Raw genomic sequence first — 19,013 nt, 5'->3', positions numbered from 1 at the left:
CGCTGCCTGCTGCTACACCAACAGGAGAAAGAGGAGGTTTTAATCTGAAATTCAGCCTGTATGTAAGAGAGGAAACAGCTGGTGGGCAAACAGAGGATTACTAGGAGGCCACAGGATATTCTGCCCTTCCCCGTTCATTGCAGTCAGGTCTGCACAACCCTCTGCTTTCAAAGAGATGAGCAGGACCAATATGCAAACACAATCACTTCTTCCCAGAAGCACAGAGACACAAAGGCTCCTGTTAAGTACAAACCAAGCTAAGAGAAGCCAGCCTAGAAATACTTGTGTTTTGGTGGGCACAAGCCCAGGTGACTTAGCAGGTCTCTATCCTGAAGACCTGCCACAGCTCTCCCTGCCCTGACAGTACGTGGACATTGCACCATGGTTTCTGTCATGAAGCACAGGATTCCTTGGATTTCCTCGAGAAACTGGAGCCACAAGAAGACAACTTGCCCATATTAAAAACTCAATGGCTCTCATAAGAGAATGGCACAGGTCCTGTCCTGCCAAACATGTTTACCTGGAGATGGTTACCTGCAGTACGCTTTAATGTGGAGGATCCCGCAGGAAGATGCGAGTCAATGGGCAGGATGCTGCATGAACCAGACTGAGCTACCAAACCTTGCACGATGTGAGCATTCCCTACTGCCTTCAGTAAGAACAGGACTTTTGAGTCTCTGATACAAATTTTCCCCCCTTAAAAGCCATCTTCATCTTCTTTTCATGCTGCTTCTTCCCCAAGACAAGGCCTAGCAATTAATTGCACTTGTCCTAGCTGCAGCGCCCAGATGAACTGCTGTGGTTCTGCATGGCTAATGGACAGGCAGCCGGGAGGCACAGGAACATCCTGCTCCATGCACCCGTCTTGAGCTCCCTCCTGCCAGGCAGGTCCTGATCAGCAACATTTCCAAAAGGATGCAGGAGTGAATTTCCCCCTTCATTAAAGCCAATATTAAAACTACAAAGATTGTGGGAGAGACCTGAATACACTTGACTGATCAAAGAAATGGATTTGAATGAAAACTAATAATAAAACCAGAATAAAATAATAATAATGAACCTATCTATCACCATATGCAAAGCAGGAGAAGAGCCATGAATGGCAAAACATAACAAGGAGCTTCCTTCAGGGACTGATGCAATGCTCCCAGTGGAGCCCCGGTTTGTTTGTTCTCGAGCCCCCCAGGACAAACCAGGCAGGAACAGACTTCTCTGGGTACAGACCCTCCACACCAGGCTGGTGGCAGGCTCCACACAGCTTTCTTTGAGGTCTGATGTTGCATCCACTTCTGCCATGCTCGGCACGCTCCCAGCAGCCCTGCTCCTCCTGTTGTTTTGTTATTGGGAAGGCACGCTCATGCCTCCAGCGAGTATCCCCAGCTCCATGCAGGAGCCCACCACACTAAGAGCCCCCAACCCCTGCCAAAGGGTCCCACACCCCGGCACAAAGCCCCACACTCATGGGTGAAAGACAGGACAGCAAGCACCACTTGTTTGCAAACACCCTCAAGCTACCAACATTTCAGTAGAGAGAGCACAGCTGCAATACAGACCGTCCCATTGATGCCGCTTATGAAATTGCTTAAAATACTTATTCTCCTTGCTTGCTCCTCATCATTTACTCCTACCAGGACTCTGCTCTGGTGTGTTAAAAACACTCCTACACAAGGGAAAAAGTTGTGGGAACACCTTCCCGTATTTGGCTGCCTACAGAGAACCCACACACCAATGAAGCCATGCTTTTAGGTTTACAGGAATAAATCACGGCTCGAGCTCTGCTGGCTAGGTACAGCCTGCCCCCAAGAAGCAGGTCCTGCTCTGACCTGCAGCAGAAGCACCGCTCTGAAATCGGACCAGTGCACAGGGAGAAATTTTGACACAGGGCAGTAGGGATGGGGAGGGAAGAAAAGGGTAACCATGGCAGAAACACCTGCTGGCAGCGCCTGGCATCTACCGTGCAATCATGCAATTTTTATAACCGCCACTAACAAATAATAACAATAAATATTAATAACCCCTACAGGCTACTTTCTTAGCCACCAGCTAACAGCAGCCCCTCTAACACAGCTGAGCTATGATACCACCTAACGTTGGTCTTTCCTACAAGCGCTGCTGGGTGCCGATGCCAGCGAGAGCTGAGCACAGATGTATCGGGCGACAGGGGACAGCGCAGCAGTGCCCAGGCACGGCGTGGGCAGCTCTCGGCACCTGGCAGCTTCGCCGGCACTGTTGTGGCTCTGCGCAGGGGCGAGGAGTGGGCTGTTGTGGGTTGTTCGTGGGTAAAGCCAACATCGCCCCTTCTACCCGACCACAGGAACTCCGACCCTGTTGTTTGTATAAACAGCCTTGCACAGTTTAACATTAAACATCGTTTAGTCTATCAATTAGATTTACTTAATGGGTTTCTTCAGAAACCAGCACTCACAGAAAACGGTGCTCTCCAGAGGGCAAGAGCAGAGCTTTACACTTCAGTGGTTTGAAGTCGGAGCAAGGCTGCCGTCACCCTCTCCACCCACTCGTTAGCCGGGATGGCAGAAGGGGCCGCTCTCCACCGTGGCTCAGCAAGAACCCCGATCCCAGGGGCTGCACGGCACGTCCCGGCAGTCTTCAGACCTCCCTGCCCAAGAGCCCTGGGTCCAGGATGGGGGGATGTTCTGCTCCACTCAGGATGCTGTGTACCAAAGCACAGCATGCCTCAGAGATCAGAGGACTGAATTCATCATTTATTATTTATAAAAAAATGCATCTACCTGAATTTCTGGCAGCTGATCTCACAGGGCTCCACGACTGCCTGTACACAACACCCTCGCTCCACAAAGCTTCGGGGCTAGCAAGCACATTCAAGTCCGTACCAGAGCACAGGGGCTGAGTTGCACCAATTTAGGATTTGCCTGGAGATAAGACATGTGCAGGGACCTTCAGGTCAAACTTTCTGAAAGCTGCCACGCTGCCTGACCTCAACCACATGAAACAGCTTTCCCCTTCCTCACCACCTCACACCCCAGCTGAAAACGTCTTTCCTCCTGCCCGTACCTACTCCCTTCTCCTGGCTGCAGCTTCCCACACACATACAACTGAGTGGTATTTCCCCCCATGTGTCTATCGTTTCCACCAGCCCCTATCCGCACGCTGACACCCTGGCTCAGGCTAGCCCAGGAATCTGCCAGTGCTCAGCAAATCTCTTTTACCCGCTCCGCTTCCACAAGCTTGGAGAATCCAACAGAAGCGCAGGTGCCCACCACGCCAGCCCAGCCACAGGGCACCCCGACGTCCCGCTGAGCTGGGCCCGCAGAGCCAGAGGTTTAACTGATGTACCCCCAGCCCCTCTGGAAAAAGCTTTTTGTATTTTCCAAGTTCTGGCTGTTCCTCCCGTTGTTTGTCTCCCATCAAATACCAACCTCCTTCCCCTGTCAGGTGCCAGTCTCTTTCTGTATAAAGGGACTCAATTAACAGGTTAAAAAACCATGCAAAATTCAGGCTCGGTCTTAGAGAAATCCAGCGCTGATGTATCAGGCACACAAACGCCCACAGCAGCACCTGCACCACGCCACCTGCCCCAGCGTAAGTACCTATCCCCTATGGCTGTAACTCAGCCTGTCCCCGGCCCAGACCCTCGCTCCCAGCTCCAGCTCAGCGGTTTCCCATCAGGATTCCCATCAGGATTCCCATCTCTCCTTTATCACCCATCACCCCCTGCCGCGGCCTTATGGAGCACCTGGCGCAGAGATGCCGTGACACCGGGCAAGCCAAGGGCTCCTCCAGCAGCCCTATTGATCTGCCAGAAACAGTGAGCTGCGACGTTTATGAAAAACACATCTTCTCACCTCTCTGCAGTGCACCAAGCAACACCGACAGCCCTTACCTGACATGACACCCCACGGGTACAGGTCACAGCAGGGAGCAGCACAGTACACAGGCAGCAATGTGGCTCGCCCACTGCGTGCTCCGGCTACGCGGCCAGGCTCAACACGGTGTGGGAGCCCACCAGATTAATTGCACAGGGTGCCTGGCCAGATACCCAGCTCAGGACCTCACCTGCAAGCGAACTGGTCTCCCCCCACACTTCCAGTTTTGTAACAAGCTCCCAGTTGAAAAGGCCACTGGGATCTGCCTCCTGGGCCAAACCCACCCAGGAGCTGCCAGATCAGCCACCGGCAGCAAAACCCAGAATAAAGCCCCAAAAGGCCAATCCTAAACCCTCTCCTGAAGGGGAATAAGGAGCTCTCTAGGGATGAACATAACCTACTCCAAGCCGGCTCGCTCGGGACCGCTCCTGGCTTTGCCCTGAATCCCTGCGTGAATCCAGACAAGCCATTCCTCATGCTGGGGCTCAGCTGCCACGGTTATAACCAAGGGAATTGCAGGGCTCCTTCCACTAAGGTCTGCAGCGATATCTTGACGTGCCTGGATGAAAGGCATTATCCAAGTTTGTTTATTTTTTTCACTGCATTAGTACTTTTAAAGTGGTCTCAGGGGATGCCTTCCTTAAGCAATTAAATAAGCCCTGGGACAGTAATGAGCACGAGGAGAGAACTGAGAGACTAACAGTACAATCATCCAGAAGCAACTCTCATGATGATTCCCATTCTTCTACCCAGGCATTTCCCACCAAGATTAAAAAGCGAGTCTTGCTCCCTGAGCATAAGAGCCTCCCCAGCCCAAAGCCAAAGCAGAAGCCAGCCAGGAGCAGGCAGCATTCGTTCAGCAGGTTTTGGCCTAAGGAAAGTTAAAACAGCAAAGCGCTCCAAGGGCTGCAAATGCACTGACATGGGAAGCTGAAAGAGAACATCACTCCTTCTCTCTCCTATTCTTCATCATCTGCCACCTTTACTTTGGGGAATGTTGGGGGGGGGGGGTTGCCTTTTAGAGTTACTTTAGATGTTACTTGTAGCAATGTACAGAAAAAGCAGTTTGAAATGTGACAGTTCAGCATCCTTTTAATTAAAAAAATCCCTCAGGCACCACAGAATTGCTCCAGCCAAGCACAGGCACTGGACAATACACATCTTTCCTCAGGGGAAGATGCAAGCCCAAGTCCTCCAGCAAAGGTGAAGGTTTCACAGACCCCTCTGGAGGCCCAACTGCCATTCTTAGATGGCCCAGAACATCTGCAGGGGCTGTGACCTTCCTGCTGTCGTCCTGCCTCTTGCCTCATCAGCCTCCGCTAAGTAGAGCTTTGATCCCCCGAGTGACTCCCAGTTCAGAAACTTCTTTTCTTTTGCTGCCTAGACATGAAAGATGCTGCGCTGGAGTTCCTTAGCATCTCAGTTTCAGATGGGCAGACTTTGATGCTGCACAGAGCGCCCATCTCTGCAATTCGTCTGGTCTCTTCAAAGAGCGGCAGAGCCACAGCTTGTGATCTGTGCAAAAGAGCGTTTTCCTTGGGGAAGAAAAGTCATGCTGCCGCTGATCACCACCTTGTCATGGCAGAACAAGTTGTTTCGGTGCTTCAAAGAGCTCCTCAACCTTAAATCCTTATGACATGGTGACAAATCAGGGAACCTGCCTCTGCATGTCTCACGAATCCTAGCAGAGGTTATGAAACAGCATTTCTGTGAATGCCTCAGCCACCACGGGACCCTGCACGTGCCACCAGAGTCGCGCTTGAGGGCCGCAGCGTCTGCATGGCTCCTCTCCGCGGGGAAGGCTCCAGCAACCGCTTCGCTACGGACATTTGAACTGCAAGCCTGGGCCACAGAGCTGTGCGAAATGAAGGCTCGTGGAGAGACTCCAAGTATTACACCTTCCAAGCAGTAGGACTGCTCCCGGTCCACAGGTCCCTCCTGAGCTCCACGACTGTGCTCAGAGCCGCGGGGTTCCCTCAGGAGCAGTACCTTGGCTACATCCCACTGCCCCTCAGCCACAGCAAAGGCAGGCTCCAGCAGCCCAGGCTACACCGGGCAAGGAAGAGAAGAGAGATGCAACCAGAAGCAAGTGGGTTTCCTCCACGATTTTCTCTTCCAAGGGATGACGACTGTGTTTGTAACCTCAGTACCTTCCAGTCCAGAAAGACAAGACTCAACTCAGTTTCTCATTTGGACCAACAGCATGAGACCCAGTCATTTAAAAGAAACATCCTTTTGTTAAAGAATACCCCATAAAGAGCCATTTTGTGGACTGGCGTATCTCAGCAGCTGAGCAGCACCAGTACACGAAGGGGCCTTCCTTTGGCAGTCCTGGCTGTGACCGCATCTGCTGCCTCTGTGAACCCCACACAACGCACCCGACCCCTGGGAAGCAGCAGCCAAAGGATACAGTGATTTTCGCTCTCTGTTTCTTGGCCTTTGCTGCACAGCTTTGCAAAGCCAAGGAGAACTCTCCAAATCTCCGTGCCTGCTGTAAAGGCTAACAGTAGGCTGTTAGCCACTCACACTCTTCAAGCTGTGACGGAAGATGGATCTGCAGCACCTTTCTCTCTGCTGCGAGATAGAAAGAACATCTTGAGCAGCTTCCTCTACATCCTGGTGGTGCCACAGCCTCATCTTGCCACATCAGATGGGGAGATGGCAAATCCATCACAGGACTGCCAGGTCACATTTGTATGGAGGGCCTACTTCCATGAAGACCACAGACCTCAGCTGTCCCCTCCTGCAAGCAGATTTTATCACACGATGGACAAACTATTCCGCAGAGCTTCTACATCAGCTGCCATCTAAATAAAGCTGCCACGTGAATCACGGCTGTTTCAATGACAGCCTCCACAGCGACTTCCAGTGACCGCAGACATCACACGTTGAGACAAGTTTTGGCACCAACCCTGGTCCAGGGAGTGAGAAATCTCAGCGCACCCAGAACCAGACTGAGACAGTTGCTCACATGTAGAAGGGTTTGCAGCACCAGCATCAGGCCACGTATTTTTTCCGAGGCAAGGACCCTGTCATTTATGCATTAAATGGCACATTTATTCTGCTATTCAGGAAGAAATAATAATTACAGTGGCCTCCAGCTCTTTCAGTCTGTACTTAAAGAGCAAAAAAGGACAAAAGCAAACAGTGCTTCCACAAAAATCTCTGAACTGGCTTTTAGTTGCTGGACAAAAGCAGGACAGCTGATGAACCACTTCCCCTATTGTCCTGTCTAATTTATATTTCATAACAACAGCCAGGCACTGCAGGCAAAGCACTTCAGGAGGCAAAGCACCACTCGGGTGGGTGAGCAGATCTGACCTTCAGCCTCCCGCCTCATCACAGTGCTCCAGGTGTGCCATGACTGCCCAGAAACGTGCTGCCTACAGTGCTCTCTTCTTTAATCGTAGAGTAAGGAGCACTGAGCCAGCCTGGGCATCTGGCAAGCTCTATGTGGCTAAGTGCTTTTGGATGGCGCTGAAGGAGCCAGCACACACCCGTGGGTTCATCCACACACACTGCTACAAGATGCTCTCTCACAAACACATTTCCAGCATACATAACTCTCCCTCTAATCAAGCAGTCAGTTCTGTTCTGGTGGAGATTTACAGAGAGGTTTTTTTCTCTCGGAAGCAATAATAGATGGACAGCAAGAAAGAGAAGAAATTAATGAACAAGTAATTATTCCCAAAGTTGCTAACAGGAGTGATTCCTCACCCTGAGACAACTCTGGAAAACAAGACTAAAATGCTTAGGGGACATATTCTCAAAACTGCAGGTAATAGAACAGATAAAATGTATTTACAGTATCTCACAGGGGACATGTACTTTTTATTCTGCTGAGGAATGTAATATTCTACTCCTCATTACAGAGTTAATAGGGTGCCCTAAAAAAAAGTAACTTAACAAAGTGTCTTTAATGGCAACTGGGTCCATTTCCAGAAATGCAGGCTTTTCTCCTCTTCTGCTCCCCAAACCGAAGCACAACGAGCACATAAGCAACTTTAATAATCTATGCAAATGGCACAATTTAACAATGGGCAAAGAGGAGGCTGGAATGGGAGGTGGGCTAAAATAACGCTCCCTCCACTGACACTTTCTAAGAGGAGGAAGAGGAGGGCAGGCTTGCCTTCCCCAACTTCCCCGGTGCACACAAAGCCACGGCTGCCAGCTAACAGACTGCGCCTGAAGTACCTGCCAGCAGAAACAATTTGTCATGTGTCAGATCAAATAAACTCTTATGAGGCCACTGCACTCCCTGAAGCAGACGGCTGCCAAACTCCAAAGGAGAAATCCAAGAAACCTAGCCGGCCCATGTCAGACCCAAGTGCTTACGAAGACCAGCACACTTTTCATTTTTAAAACACATCAGTACAATGCAATCTGTTCCTGTGCAGCACTCCCATGCAAGGCAGCCATCAACAATATCCATTATTAAAAAGAATTTGGTGTTTAAATTATCAGTCTGGGCTGAAGCTCCTCATAGTCCAGAAACTTCATGTTCCTCATGCAGCGGCACAGCATCTCGCTCATCCTGGAGAGGCAGCAAGAAGGCTAATGTTTATCAAAGAGCCCTGGCGTGGTAACACGCCGCGATGGATTATCATCTGCCTGAGCAAGCGCTTCTCCCCTCCCTGCCAGCCTTGCGCTTTCTCACTAAAAAGTGAATTACAGATTACTTTTCTTCTAAATAGTCCTACAGCCTCTTTTCTGGTTCACTCCTGAGCACTGTCGCAGCTTCCCATTCCCTGGGCTTGTGCCATTCCAGCCCCTGTGTTGAGGCCCCTTGTGGGTTCCCTATTTGCCGCATGGTCCTGCAAGAACCATTGAAGCACTGGCCCTGGACTCCCCAGCACTGGCCCTGCTGTGGGGCACGTTGCTCTCTCCCTGTTATCCTGCTGAGCAGAACATGCCCCTAAAACTGCTCTGGGCACATCTGCAAGATTTACTCATGCCAGCCAGTACTGTGGGGACCCAAATCTCACCTGCCCCTGCAAAGACCAGGCGCAAGCACCTACTGGTCTGCACAGAGGCCATACCCCTCAGCCCAGGGCTCAGCTGCCAGCTCCAGATGTTCCAGATGCCACTGTGTTTCATCTGGGGCCAACCACCTGAGTCCCACCACAGCCAGGAAAACTGCTCCTTCCCTAGAGGATGAATAATGGCGCCAGAAAACTTTGGCTGCAAGAGACCTGAGGTTCCTGGCCAGGAAGCTTGACCAGCCCACCGAGGAGGTTAGCTTATCCAGAGTGAGAGCAAACAGGAGAAAGGCAGGAGATCCAAAGGAAGGATGAGAAAAGCAGGAGACGTTGCCTCAAGTCACCAAAAAACCAACTGCCTGCCCCAAAATCCAACAACAGAGCCCTGAGTTACACTACACATCAAAAAAAAAAAAAAAAAAAAAAAGAGGTGAGAAGAGGTAAAAGCTGGCAGCCTAAAGCAAGGAACAAGGGAAGAAAAAGGCAGCAGGCACAGGACATTCCCCTTGGTATTGGTACTACCAGCACAAACCTCAGCTGTGTGGGTTTTTTTTACAGAATTTATTTAAAAGAGAATCTGACGCCTCATGACAGGTTACGTTTAGACACTATTTTCTCTGTACCGGACTCCTCTCCAGCCACAGGAACTGGCACCAAGCACAGGACACCATCTTGCCAGTCTTACCTGGACAGGATGGTTGTTGCCTACAAGCGCCTCATCCAGCGCAGAAAACGCCATCAGCCGGTACATGCACCAGGAGAGCTGTAAAGCACTCGCAGCACTGCTTTCCAGCACGGAGCAAAACACAGGCTGTTACCGTAATGCAGTAAGTGTTAAACCGAGATCTCATGAAGGAGGAGGTTAGCAGACACAAGTGTCATTTACAGCAATGCTTTTCAGGCACTTGCAGAGACGCCAGTCGAAAGCCAGGTTCCCACAGCCTCTCCCAGGTTTTACACGCCCCAGTTTCCACCCAGCAGCTCTGTGGACAGTGACCCAGGCCAGGTGAGCCAGCGGTGAGGGCCAGCACCAGGCACAGCCAACCCTTGCTCCCAGCCACCCCAGCCCAGGATCCGTTTGCAGGCAGCTTAAGCAGGCAAAGCTGTAGGCATCAATCCAGGACATGGCTTGAACTCGCATCTCTGAACACGAGACAGGGGATCCTCCTCTGAAAAATTTACCTTTTTTTCAGCTCTCTGACTTGGAGAGATCTCAGAGAGAAATCAAAGGGCTGTAGTGCTGCAGGAGTCCAGGGCACCAGCAAATGCTGGTTATGTTTCTAAACAATGGAAAATTTCCCGAACAATAAGAGAGAACAAAACCCACGCTAGCCGCCAGAAACCAGCCAGAACTCAAGGATGCTCCAGCCAGGAATCTCACTCAGCTCCTCAAGCAACGCTCTGCACAAATCCAAACAAAGGAGCCCATTTACATCATCACCGATGAATTTCTTTACCCCTAGAAAACTTGTACAAGTGCCACGCGTGTGAGTGCCATGATGATTTCCAACATCCTCCTGCTGACACTGAACAGACTTTCCAAGGTTTTCTGCAGACACTTTGTACTTGATTACCCCACACTTGCTGGAAGAAAAAGAATGAAATGCACTCAAGGGCCACTTGCTTACTCCTGATTTCGGTACAACAATACAACAACAACATTTTTACATCCCGGCAACTTCCCTGTGCCAGAGCTGGCACACACCACGTCCAGCCACCAGAGACAGGAGCTGCTCACCAAAAGAATGAGCACCTCATACCCAGCCCTTTGGTTTTGTAACCTTGATGAGCCATAATGCATTAAGCAACAGTGCACTATTCGAAACCAAGTCCAGAGCTTGCAGCAGAACTTAGATCACCCAAGGCTCCTGCTGGAAATTTTCCACACTGTAACAGTTTATTTTGTGGGTAGGAAGACATCAAGAAAATTAATTAAGTCAGAGTAAGAAGAAAAAACTCCCCCTAAAGTGAGTAACTGCACTAAAGCAGCGGTCGTGAGCAAGCCAAGTACATTTTAAGGGCTATACATTTTCACTTCCAGAGTCTCAGAAAAGAAAATGGAGTGACTTTGTTCTGTATGCATATTGTCCACCATTTGTTATTGTCTGTCTATTGATGCTTACTTGAAAAACAAAATTTAATTAAACCCTACAGTACTGCACAGCCTGCCTTTGAAATATGCCCGCATTAGTGGATCATTACAGTAAATGAAATACAGCTTCATATTGTATTTTTCAAATAATGTCCTAAAACATTTACAAATTAAATAATACTCTTGCAGGGAAAAATTAAGAGACACAGTGTTTAGCAAGGGCAAAGAGATGTTTACAGATGAAGTCTGAAATCAGACGTGGAGGCAATGAGGCAGAGAGGTGCCAGAGGGCTCTTCTAGACCTTGTCGAGACGGTTCTCCATGTACCAGAAACTAGACAGAGTGTGCCAGTGCCAGGCGAGCAGAAAGGGCAGTGTCCCCAAGCCCCCAAGGATGTCAGCACAAGCTCATCCAGGGTCTGGGGTGCGCCAGCACAGCCTGCCATGCCGGGGAGGTGCCTGCACTCTCTGCGTCCTTTGGGAACCTGGCCAGAGCCATACCAGTCATAGGGAAGTAAATCCTTGCAACAACCAACTCCAAGCAGTGAAGATCTGTACTCCCAGCGGGGTGAGAAAAGGGATGCAGAAAGGTGCTCTTGTGGCAGGATGAGAAATGCAGCACTAACATTTACGGGGAAGAGGAAAACAAAGGGAGCTTTGGTTTCTCAGGGTAAGTAAAAACACAAGCAGGTTAGTGAGTCAATGCTGGTCATAGCAGCAATGCCTGATGCTGAACAAAGCAAAGCAGCATTTTAAAAAGCAAGTGAATATTACATGAGCTTTACAGCTCAGGTTTGAAGAGATCCAAGATTTGTCTTTTCCTTAATAGCATCTGGGGCAATGCCAAATGTTCTTTGACAAATTATTTACTCCGAGAAATCATTTTGCCTAAACAAGTGTAGCCCATTACCACATCCTTCCTCACATCAACTGGAAAAGGCTGTGCTCTGCAGCTCCTACAGCCCCATCTCCATGGTGATGCACCAACAGAGGTACAGACTCCAGCAAGAAGACAAACCTCACCAATGAAAAGGCAGAAGATGGCAGAGCTCTCACCGGTGTGAGCCCTGGAGAAAGGTGAGCTGCGTGCGCCAAGCACCAGCAGCGCTGGCAGGCAGGGCTTTCACGAGAAGCAGAGCATGCTGGCCTAGGAGCAGGCTGGAAACAAGGAAGAAAACCTTGCAAGGGCACCTCCGGATCTATTTTACAGGAAGACAGTAAGAGATTCACTGCTGCTGCCCATGCCAAGGATCAGCAACTGACAGCCGAATTCCCGTAGGTCCTGCCAAGTTCTCATCAGCATGTGAATCTATTATTTAAAGGAAAAATGTTCAGCCTGGCATATAATCATTGAAAGCTGTCAATGTCCAGCTCATGCAGGGCTTCCTCTGTGGAAAGGATCCTTCCCTGTGAATCAGGGACTCCTCACCAACGTCACAAAATTAAAACGAACAGCTGCAGCAAGGGGTGATCCATTATGCATCGCCTTATTGGTGCTACAACAATAATGAGCACTGGGACCCCGAGGTATTACACAGCACACAGCAAGCTTGGGCAAAACCCACTGGAGTACAGAAAATGCAGCCCAGGACCCTTCCTAATAGGAAAATATGTTGGTAGAGGGGCATTGGGACCAACATAGCAGAGCTGGCACACAGAGCATCCTTTCTGCACTGGAAGGAGACTTCGCTGAGGCTGTGCGGGTCCAAACTGTCAAAGGCAAAGCAAGCGCAGCACTTGTGCACCAGCCAGGCGGCTGGCTCCTACCTGCCGACATGCCCTCCTCACCTCCCCCACAAAAGCCTCCCTCAGGATCAACAGCTCACGTCCACTCGCCTGCACACCCCCACACCTGCTCTCCCATCAGTGGACAGTGCAAAAGCTGCCAGCGGCACTCATACAGATTTAGGTTGGCTTTGCACTTTCCAGGCTGTGGCAAAGCCCCCCCCCGCCCCTCCTTAAAAGCAGCACCACCAGCTTGCATAAAAGATGAAGATTGCTGAGCCTCCTGCAGCCTTCCCGAGGTGAGAGCAATCTGTGCACACTGTAATCGTCAGGCAGCAGGAGCGCAGTGAAACCGGGGCAGCTAGACTGCAGCGTGAGGTTAAAAATGATTGGGTTTCACATTCACAGGTATTTCAAGAAACATGCTCATCTACAGCTCGCCAGCACTCTTCTCCACCTCTGAACATACCAGGAACAAGGTCTGAACATTTGAAACAGACCAGACTGCTACTCCCAGTCTGCAGGAGGAAATAAAGGGAATGGGATATCTGATAAGGAGGAGGGGGAGCAGCCCAGACACCTCTGAAAGTGCCCTGCTTCTGCAGTTCAAGGTTAAACATCTCCTTTGCATTAATGTCTCAGCCTGCCTCTCTCAAAAGCTGCGCCAGGTAATTAGAATAATTATAACTATTATTAGACCATAATATTATTATAGCATTTTTGCTACACTTGACATCTGTTGGCTGATAGATTTTACTGGTACATAAGAAATAATTGTGCATAGATTTCTTCAAAATGAGCACCAACATGGAAGACGTTAAAGCGTTCTGCATTGTAAAAGTTAATTTTATGGAAGCATGCTTGAAATAAAAATTCTAAAATCAACAGTTAAACTTTTAAAAACTCTCATTAAAGAAATTATTTGGGTTTAAAGTAGGCAGCTGTTAAAAAAATGCTGACTTTTCATTCGATACTTAAACACATATACCTGGCTCAGCAGCTTCTTCAGATCAACATAGGCATCTTCTTCCAACCTATTCCAGTGACCCAGAGGTTTCTAAATCATCCCTCCACCTTCCTTTTTGTCTCTGCAGCAGGTGTTTGAATTATTTGGGCAAAGAGCCTGACTATGCAGAGAACTAGTATCATTAGGACTCTTACAACCTGCTCACTGAAAATCCTACAGAATTATCAGCAAACCACATCAAGAATAAAATACAGCTTCTTGCATCCCACAAAGCCCAAAGGGCTTTGCAAACTGGACTGGAGAGGCAATCTATCCACCACCAAAATTCAGCTGTAATCCAGAGCTGAGCACAACCTTTCTACCATTATTTACCACAGCGCACAGCTGCCCAGAGGGAAGTGAGAAAGAATCCAACAGAAACCACAGGAGTGCTTTAGAGAGGTTGAATATTCTCCCCTGGAACTGAAATTTGGTCTGCCATGGATCAATAAAGGGGAACAAACAGGGCACAGCTCTATCCCATTGATGATGTCCTGGAAGCACAGCCTGAGCAAACAACTGTGGCTGTTAGCAGCCTTGAGAGGGGGAAGAGACCAAAACCACAGAGGAACCCTGTGTTGTCCTTGAATTCAGTAGGGCCCAAATTTTACCCCACAGTTACACTGATGTGCAAAGAAAGATGGTATAGTGGGTAGAAGTGCACTTCAGAAAAAGAACAACCTCTTAAAGTTCAAAAAGCTGAACACAGCAGCTCAGTACTTACAGAACTCGGGGTGCTTAGAGCTGGTTGTGTGTGGACAGTGACTTTTTCTCCAGTTAAAGGTATTCCAGTTAAAGTTACTCCTCTTCCTTAAGCTTAGTTCCCACTGAGAAGATGACTCGCAGAGCCCTAGTGCAACAAGGGATCCCGCAACCGCTCCCACAGCGACACACTATTCAGGGATAAAAGTGAGTGTAATTAATTTTTTCAGAGCAAGTAATTTTTTTTCCCCCAGAGCAGAGCAACCACACAAGGAACTTTGAATTACTTGAGGAGAAAAATGTATTTTTACTACCGTAGTCACATACAAACAAGTCTAACTTTCACCAAGGACACACCTACGGATAAATAAAGGGGAGCAGGACACTACAGACACAAATTCTCCCACGCACACCCCACTGCTACCAAACCAGAGGCAGCTGGGGAGCTCTCAGTGGAAAGCAGGGCAGGGTGACCAGAGGTTTGCCTCTGAGCAATGCTAGTCCTAGCAAGTGCCAGCAGGAAGCCCCAGTTACATGAGGTTCATGAAAGCTCTTGAAAATCACCCAGGTCCTCAGCAATGGGGCACAAATCCCCTCTCCTGAGATCTGCCCATCACACCTCTGACCAGCATTACACAGGCTCTTCACTCTAACTGTCCGACACGTTCAGGCAAACCAGAGGAACTCAGACTAGACAAGCTCACCTTAACGAGGCACAGTGCTCATTACTAAGAAAAAAAAAAACCAAACCAAAGCAACCCTCTCATACACACACTTTAGCTATCTATGATTCCCTGTCACAACGGGAGAAAAGCCTCACATATGGGCCCTCGGAGCTCAGTCCAGGTCTGCATCTATTAATCGTTTTCAGTAATGGCCTGAACAATGAAAGAGAAAGTACTTTGCTAAAACCTGAAAGGATGCCCAGCAGTTAAGAGCTGGAAGCACTCTGGAGGTCATGATCAGAATTGATGAACTGAAGAAAAGTCCCCAAAACACCCATGAATCAATAAAAAGAAAAGCAAGGAAAACAATGCAAAGAACTGCACTCAGAAAGAAGCAAAAACAAAGAGCAAGGACCCAAATATAGCACGGGAAAAGCTCTCTGGACAGAAGTAATGCTGAGGAAAACTGGGGGCTAGACTAAAAACGTGATGTGTGTCAGCATTGTGGCACCACAGCTCCAGCTGCAAAGACCTAAACATTGTTCTGTGACTTAGGAATCCCTAATTCTGGGGTAGAAGGCCATGCTCCGTGCTGGGTATCACCCCTAAGAAAGTTGCAGACAAGCTGGAAGGTCTGGGCAACAAGCAGGGCAGTCAGTAGTTTAAAACACACAGCCCCAAACCCATAAGGTTTCTCTGTCCCTGCTCCCGTCCAGGGTCTGGAACCAGCTCTCAGTATTTAACAGCTGCTTACAAGCAGGACAACCACACCTTGGGCTCTCCATTCTGTGAAGACAAGAGACAAAGCGGCTGGCTTATTTTGCTGCAAGGGTGAATTGGACAAGGTATCAGGCTCTCTGAGACCAGCATTTCATCAAGTCCCAGAGGGAACTTGCCCCCATCCAGATCCGCGCTAACATCCACTGCTGTCCAGTCTGGAGCTGAGCATCTCTCAACTGGCCCCAGGACAGGGGCATGGACAAGGAGGCTTTTCCAGCCCTGCATTTCATTTTAGCATCCTCCATCTGGCCACTCCTATACCACTACAGCAGTGACATCTTGGAGCTAAATTAACAGCCTTTTCTTCCCCAAAATACAACAGAGCTGCCCACACTGCAACGCAGGACAAGCACAGCCATAACCATTTCAATTCACATTTTCATTACCTTTCATAAACGAAGCTCTTCAGCTTAACTTGCCACCAAGCTAATCTGGCAGTGAAGACAGCCTTCCCACGTGCTGCAGGGTGCTGACCTGGGCTGCCTGTGGGGAAGAGCAAGACTTCGCTCCTCCTCCCTTATCCCCAAACAGCCCCACCAACCTGGGCAATGGGCTGTAGCCCATTAAGTGTCACCACACAGCTGAGCAGGCAAGCCCTCCCTACCCCACACAGAATAATTTGAGACGATGATTACTGAAAGCAATTGAAATCATTGAAACAAGGTGTTTCAAAGCAGGCAAGAGCAGCTGTGCCTGTGCAGCTGATGCCATACACACACAGCTGCAGCAGATCCTGACCTAAAGCTCTGCGAGAAATCCAGCAAGGGGACAAGACCTACAAATCATATGTAAAAGTGGGGCTTAACTTCCAGGAACATTTCCGATTTCCCAGTGATTCAAGGGGACTTTGGGGGTTTTTGTCAGAGCTTTAGGAGCAAGCTGCCTCACAAACCGCAGCCAGAAGAGGTTTGACAAAGCCTTCATTAGCATGTGCCGTCTCCTTTCACAGGGCTGTTTCCCAGAAAATCCTGAGTGTTGTGTCATCTTTCCCTTCAGGTGCTAAGAATATCTCTGTGTTAATAAAAAATAGTAACTAGCTTTATATGGAACTCATCAACAAACTGCTCAACAAATCTTAATTAAAGCTGATTCACCTACTTCACGAGCACAAGTTAAATGTTATTTCTCAGAGGGGAAAGCTGAGTGGTAAGAGAGCTGAGGTGGGTTATAAAAGCCACAGAGGGAGTCAGTAGCAGACAGGATTAGCACATAGAAAGACTATTATCCCTAAATTTATGCCAATAATCCACCGCCTTACAAATTCTCAGGGTATAGCTGATGTGCTTTCAACCACACCTGCCCAGCTTGACCACATCTGCATTTAAGTAGTCTTCCATTTCCTCGTCAAGAGAAGACAGAGAGAGGGGTTGGGGGTGCTAGAGTTTTTCAGGGTTGTTTTTTATTGCTCAGGCTAAAAAAAGTCTCAACCCTAAAAAAGAAGGTGGCAGTGGCAGCACCAGCACCGGTCTTGTGCTGCTTTAGGGTGCAGGGGCAGCGTTGCAGGTTCAAGGGTTCTTCTGACAACTCACTAGGAATTGCCAGTTTCCAGTTTATTTCTTTAAAAGGATCATATTTGCATCCCTTAAAATCTAGTAAATGTATGCTCATGCACATGGAACTTGCAGACACTGCTCTCACCTCTGTTAGCCACATTTCAACACTAAAGTTCACTTTAAGTGTGTACAGTTCTACATCCAGTATTTTGGATGCTTCCACCATAGAAATGCCTTGGAGGCTGTCGAAAAACACCAACATGATACCAGCTGGTCACTTTAAAGCAGGATTGGGGGAAAGAAAAGACAGGAAAAAAAGAAAGTCCAGCTATTAATAATGCTGCTCCCAGAGCAGAAATTAATTCCAAAGGATCACGCAGAAGAGACACTGCAATAGCATGTTCAGTAAACGACAGGGTGTGCCATCAGCTTCTAGAGCCATGGAGACACGGCGGCACTTACGAGGTTCCCTACCAGGGCCGTATGCCAAGCAGCCTCCTTGCGGCTCTGCCTGTGCAGACTGCACTCCTTCCGCGAGGGAACTACACAGCGTCAGTGAAGTCACACTTTCTGCCTCTGAGCCGTAGCCGTGCTAGGTTAGAACAGAACACTGTAAAATAACTAACTTGCCTCGAAGAAATTGTGTCTACAGAACTTGTTAGGGTAAGCCTAGGCCATCTTGAGAGGTGGGTAGTGTTGATTATTTATCAAAGATTACTTTCAACGTGAATGTTAGTCAACCACTGAAGTTAAACATTTTAAGGCAATATTCCAAATAATGCTTATACGCAACATCCCATTTGCTCAGTTTTCATTCCCTGGCTTCGTGCAACGTGTAACTTTGCTAGCTCTCCAGCAAGAAAGCCACAGGCAAGCTTTTACCAAAATAATTAAACCGTTTTAAAATCCACGCCTCGTGTTACCGAGTGCGTACCCGAAGAAAAACCCACGTTAACGGCCCCCAGCCGCCCCCGTGGCACCAGGGAGCTGCCCACCCCACACCAGCCCCGCCGCCTGCCCCGCAGGGCCCGCACGGCCGCTCCGAGCGGCGGCTGTGCCCGAGCCGCGCACCGGGCCCTGCCCCGCCCCGGCACGGCGCCCGCACCGGGCCCGGACCGCCGGTCCTTCCGGAACAGGCCGCCCCGGGGGCGGCCGCCTCCCCCCCCCGCCGTGCCCCCCGCCTCAGGACCACTCTGTAGAGGCAGCCCCGGGCCCTACACCCTCAGCGCCCGGGCAAGGCCCCCTCAGGGAGCGCCCGGCGGCGGGCACCCCCCCCAACGCCTCACCGCCGGCCGCCCTCGGCCCAGCGGCGGGGACAGGACGCGGGGCAGCGCTGGGCCCCGTCTGCGGCCCGAGGGGTGCCAGGAACGCGGCCCCGGCCCCCGCCCCCCGCCCGGCGCGGCCCCCCCCCACTCACCGCTCCGCACCGCGCACGCGCCGCTGGCGGCCCGCCCCCCCCGGCACGGGCCGGCGCTGAGGCCCCGCCCCCGGCCCGCGCGCGCGCAGCCCTGAGGCGCCGCCGCCGCCGCCGCGCCTGCCTACGGGCCCGTCCGCAGGGGGAGCGGGCAGCGGTCCCGCCGCGGGCTGTGCCGGGCCACGGGCGGGCCCTGGGGCCCTGGGGCAAGGCGGCCGGCTGGCCTGGCAGCCGTCGGGCCCTGTGGTTTCGGGGAAAAGGGTAAAACGGCTTTGCCGAAGAGCCCCGCGCCGCAGCGGGCGGCCTGCGGGCG

General features: G+C 50.2%; 1 protein-coding gene across 8 annotated transcripts in view; it reads right to left on the bottom strand.

The window, feature by feature from the left end:
* SIL1 (SIL1 nucleotide exchange factor) overlaps positions 1-18,750 on the bottom strand; it is a 97,345-nt gene extending 78,595 nt beyond the window's left edge. The window contains exons 1-3 of one of the 8 annotated variants that reach the window (XM_055812311.1): positions 18,573-18,666; positions 17,749-17,878; positions 14,371-14,539 (exon numbers count right to left, since the gene is read on the bottom strand). The gene's annotated coding sequence lies outside the window, so the exon portion shown is untranslated. Of the gene's footprint in view, positions 1-14,370; positions 14,540-16,179; positions 17,700-17,748; positions 18,264-18,572; positions 18,667-18,703 lie in introns of those variants that run through there. The other 7 variants (XM_055812313.1, XM_027779696.2, XM_013295224.3 and 4 more) reach the window with 7 other exon arrangements.
* Between the last annotated feature and the right edge of the window lie 263 nt (positions 18,751-19,013).

Source organism: Falco peregrinus, chromosome 8 (genome assembly GCF_023634155.1).
Source record: "Falco peregrinus isolate bFalPer1 chromosome 8, bFalPer1.pri, whole genome shotgun sequence".
Taxonomy (NCBI): domain Eukaryota; kingdom Metazoa; phylum Chordata; class Aves; order Falconiformes; family Falconidae; genus Falco; species Falco peregrinus.
Note: the sequence above shows the minus strand (reverse complement) of the source record. Positions and strands in the feature narration are given on the sequence as shown.